Source organism: Curcuma longa, unplaced genomic scaffold, assembly GCF_044706935.1.
Source record: "Curcuma longa cultivar G26 ecotype Majalengka, Jawa Barat unplaced genomic scaffold, ITB_CL_G26_1.1 contig_14760, whole genome shotgun sequence".
Classification (NCBI taxonomy): domain Eukaryota; kingdom Viridiplantae; phylum Streptophyta; class Magnoliopsida; order Zingiberales; family Zingiberaceae; genus Curcuma; species Curcuma longa.
In genome coordinates this window covers 1826-7084 of record NW_027429867.1, presented here as the reverse complement: position 1 = coordinate 7084, position 5259 = coordinate 1826, and the positions used below count along the sequence as shown (strand labels likewise).

Here is a 5259-nt window from a genome sequence, read left to right as displayed (position 1 = left end):
AAGGTATCTTGGTTTAATAATCATAGTAAATTTTTATTAGTTGAACACCCTTTCAAAAGAAATAAGAGAAATTTATTGTCAAAAAACTTCCACCAACAATCAAGTCAGGTATAGAAATCATTGCCTAAATAGATAGTTATGGTTTCCTACCAGTATATGAGCCTAATTTTATTGAGATCAATAAACACATTGTCACGACCCGAGAGATAGCCGTCCGAAAAATTTCGACAGCACCTCCCCAGTATCACTGGCAATTTCCTGAATACAAACTCATAATAAGGCTCACACGGCCTATCCATACTACAAAATATGGATTTAAACAAGTAATGAAAGTAAAAGTGACCCACACGGCCACATACACATCCTACACAATGCATATGAATAAAATTCTAATTCTATACAACGACTAAGGAATAAACTCGTAAAGTAATTAAAAATCCAAAGTGTCGTAAGCGGAAACGTAACAACAAGTACGAAATCACCTATAGAAAACATGCTATAGTTTCGAAAACACTGAAACGAAATCAGAAGTCCGATGGTGCAGAAAAGTAAACAAGTCATACACAAGATACCACAACATATACAACCATATCCAACACACACAAAATCCTCGTCGTGAGATGGCATATCTGGTAGATCCCTGACATCATCTGTAAGCTCCTACCTGATATCTGGGAAGACAAAAAAATCCCAGGGTCCAAAAGATGTGAGTACAAATACTCAGTGGATAATACAGGAAGACAGTGCATGTATGAAACAAAGAGTAAGAGAAATACTACATACCAGAGGTCAATAAGATATCAGAAATATTTCTGTAGATAAATAGCAACTAATATGGATCTCATGTAATGCACCATATGAATGACATGTCAAACATAGTGTAACAGTCAAGAGTCAAACAAGTAGACTGATAGGCTTCCGCAAGTATACGGTTGTCGTCAAGTAATAAAGATATCGAATCCACAGGGACCGTGGAATTAATTACTATCCTAGCACAATAAGAGTGGAGAGATTGTTGGAATAGGTTTGGTGTGGGGAGATGGAGTGTTCTAGAGTTCCTAGACCTTAATTCGAAGATAGAATTCGACTGTGACAATGTATGGGAAGCGACTCTAGGATTTTGGATTCCTCGGGGTATTGATTGATTGACTTGGATCCTCTATCATTCCTCAATTATTACACAATTGTAGGGATTCTAACCAAATTATCCAATTAGACCTCGTCAGGTTTCCTCGGAATAAATCATTGGTGTTCTAATGTTACTTAGGTTGGTTTAAGGTGATTCTAGATAGCCTGGTTCAAGGCTCTCCTGTGTCACGTCAGGCGCCCCAGAATACTACTAGATTCCTACCCCCTGTCACAGGGTATCCCAAAAGTGACCTCTCCCCAACGCTAGGTAACCGTTAGTTATCCCTCATAAACATTATCCATGGTTTAAACAATCCTTCGGAATGTCCGGTTAAGACTCTCCTCCTGTCACGAGGCGTCCCGGGTGTACGAACCTAAGAATTCCTCAAACAATGAATAATCTCTATCCTCATGGATTCATATTATTCACAAATATATCATCAAACAAGTATTAAGCACAAATCCACAAAGCAATTGACTAATAACATCATAGAACATGGTAGATTATCAAATCACAAGTTTACAATCATCCAAATACCCCGATTCTTCCTAATCCTAGAATCTGGAGGACTACTCCATATCGGGGAGGTTACAATACAGAGGAGAGTAAGAATAATACATCCTATTCCAAGAAATCTAGAGAAATCAAGAAATAAGACTTATCAATGAAGATCTTCTTCTCCGGACTGCAATCTCCTCGAATGTGAGATGAAGAGGTGATGGAGTGTCCAAGAGGATGAATGGATCGTCGAATCTGGCTCCGGAATGAGGCGTCGGTGGCTCTAGCGCGCTCCGGTGGCTCTCTCCAAGTCTCTCCCCTTTCTAAGGCCCTTAAGGGGGTCTATTTATAGGCTCCCACAAAAGACCCTAAAAATCTGTCAGGCATGCCCCCGTCACACGGCCGTGTCTGGGAGACACGGCCTAAAGTGGTCGCCCAGCGGTGGATGAGGCACGGCCGTGCCTGTGAGGCACGACCACAGCAGGTCTTCACTCGGCTGGGAGACACGCCCGTGCCTGTGAGGCACGGGCTGAAGCTGGCCCTTCTCTGTTGGAAAACACGGTCGTGTCTGAGGGACACGGCCATGTCTTGGCATGGCTTTGTGGAGGACACACGCCCGTGTCTATGAGACACGGCCGAAGGCAGGGGTTGCTCTGGTTGGAGACACGGCCGTGTCTGAGGGACACGACCATGTACTGAATTCTGCAAGAGGAAGGCACGGGCGTCCCTATTGGGCACGGCTCAAGGTTGGTTGTTCTCTGGTTAGAGACACGCCCGTGTGCTCTAAACATGGCTTTTGGAGGTGATGAGACACAGCCGTGCCTATGAGACACGGCCCTGTCTTGCCTTATCTTCAATGAATGTTCCGTTTCGCCCATTTTGCTCTGTTTTCCGTCCTGAAACAAACAAACACACAAGCAGTCCTCTGAAACAGGAAATAAAGAATACGATGTCAAATGCACAGATAAGGGTGTAACATACATAAGATCAAGCATGAAAATCATGAAGATGTGCAAATAAAGCATAAGAAATGGTCATGTATCTTACGCACATCATAGACCATCAAAATGCAGTATCAGTGCGGTCCAATACATATATATATATCAAACACATGATGTGCATATGCATGATGCAACTGCCCCACTCACTACAGCACTCGTGCAAGCATCTGAGGCTGGGATGGCCGGCATCTGGGGATCAGTAATCCGTGCCCTACAACAAAGTAGTATGGTGATCCAAATCGGGGATCAGTGCTCCGCGTCCGGTGATCCCGTAGCTATGATAAGCTACATATCCAATGGCCGATATCTGTCCTCTAATACTCATCCTCGACGTACCATGTACTCTCCGAGTACCACCCCTACCGGTGTCAAGGTAGATCATTGACTCGACTACGTACAATGTCATACAGCCATCGACTGCGTACACTGCCATACAGTCGTCGACTGCGTACACTGCCATACAGTCGCCATTACCAAGATGGAAATAGGGTATAATAACCACCTATATAATAATGCCACTAAAGGCCAACTAACATCACGATAAACCCACAAGGGATTTTCAATCGTTCATCATGCATCATGATGAGATGCTCAAATCATAATAATCAGCATCCATACTGATCAATGAACATAAGTAATAAGCCCTAACGATCATGGATATATAAACCAATAATGATCACAGATGTCATACTCAAAGATAGAAACAATAATCAGGAATGATAAACTAAGATCAATAGGCATAAGGACAAACATGGTATAAACATGAGTAATGTAAAAGGTATAAGAATAACAGGAAAGAATAACATCAAGACATCAAACTATAATGACTGCAAAAGAATCATGCACTGTAAATGGAATAGAACTGTATTGACCAAATACAGTAAATTACCCACCTGTTATATCGTAAGTCAAACCATAGAACCCCTAGCAATAAGCCACGTAAGTAACTGATCGATAATCAAGGACTTGCAAAAAGGAATAAACAACATCCGTTAATAAACATATAGATCTTAACAAATTTTAAGATCTACATGTAATCCAAATCCAATTAGATCCATAATTCGATTAACTCATGTTAGTTAGACACGAGTTAATTTCATTACCTGTAATCAGATTTAAACCAACTTAACCTAATTACAATCTAACTTAATCAAATCAAATCCTAAATAAAAATCTAATTCTCAAGCTAAAACCAATTCTAAAGAACCAAACCACGCTATAGAACAAAACTAATCCACTCAATCCAAATCTAATCACAATAGATCAGTTTCAAACCACCATAATCAGCCTAATCCTATTAAGATCATAATTCGGATTCGACCACTCCTTCATTACTTGAAAAATTACATGTTAATTGGACTCATGCTAAAACCAATTATGATCCAATAGATACAAAATCCAATAGAGTCCATAACAACTCCACAAACTGATCACAATCCCACACCAACCAGATTAATCCTACAAATCTCAGTTTCAAAGAATTTTCCTCCAATCAATGCAAAACTTAACAAGATGTAATTGGCTTATCTAAGAATTTACCTCACATAGAGCACTCCTAAGATTTGACCTCCTCTCCAATCTACACCTCAAGATCCATGAAGATCTTCCTGTTATTTTATACAAACCATCAACAGTCGTGAACATGAAAAACCCTATTAGGAAGATTCACAGCAACGAGTAGGTGTAATGATAAGGAACGAAGCAATCACCTATTAAGGAGGTCTTGGATACACCTTATGCCTTGTTCAAGATCTTCCCTATGCTCCTCGGCATCTGCCCTTGCGTTCGCGGAGTCAGGCGTGAGGAGGAGAAGCAACACAGCTTGAGAAGAATTGAAATCACGGCAGGGAAAGGAAACGTGCGTCGATCGGGAGTTCGTGCGAAGAAAACACACTGATCGGGGAAGAAGAATCGTAGCTTCGTTGAAGAGGGATCGCGGAATCGGACTCATACAGAGAAAAGGGGAAAACGCCGATGAAGAGAGGAATCACCGCTGGAGAAGGGCTTCGTCGGCGATGGGGTGGAGGAAGAAGAAGGGAGGTCGATCGGGAGAGGAGAAGAAGGAAACTCGCGGCTGAAGAAGTTTCGGGCGGAGGAAATCGCGATCTCGCGATTTTGACGGGTTCGGGAGAGGAGAAGAAGGAAACTCCTTAACGGGTTCGGTGGATAACGGATTCAAACTATAACCACTCCAATAACCCTATTTTCTAATTGGGCTAAGATTAATTAGGTTTAAATGGGCTTGATAATGTTAATGGACTGATATAAATTAGATTGACAAATGAGTTTAGTTATTAAACCCAATGGAATCCAATCCAATAAATATCTAGCCATTAACCACCATTATTAAACCTAATAATTAATCCCCTTAAATCTTGCCTATTAGGGTTAGATTATTAAAATAAACCCTAAAATTTCTCGTATCTTACATGTTGGTGCAATCTTTGCCCCAAGTGCATTGAGTTTCAATGTTTGGCTAAACTATGTTTGAAGTTAGGCAATACTTGTGATCTAACATGTGTGATGCAAGTTTGCATGAAAGTCCAAGCGTAGTCTTGGCAAAGCAAAAGTCCAAGTGGGTAGTCTTGGCAAAGCAAAAGTCCAAGTGGGTAGTCTTGGCAAGGAAAAGTC

General features: G+C 41.2%; 1 long non-coding RNA gene across 1 annotated transcript; it reads right to left on the bottom strand.

The window, feature by feature from the left end:
* Positions 1–381: 381 nt before the first annotated feature.
* Positions 382–4724, bottom strand: LOC141816173 (uncharacterized). The gene is made up of 3 exons (XR_012600656.1): positions 4338–4724; positions 4168–4235; positions 382–671 (listed from the first exon to the last, which is right to left on the bottom strand). It is a non-coding gene; the product is annotated as an uncharacterized LOC141816173 (long non-coding RNA).
* Positions 4725–5259: the final 535 nt, after the last annotated feature.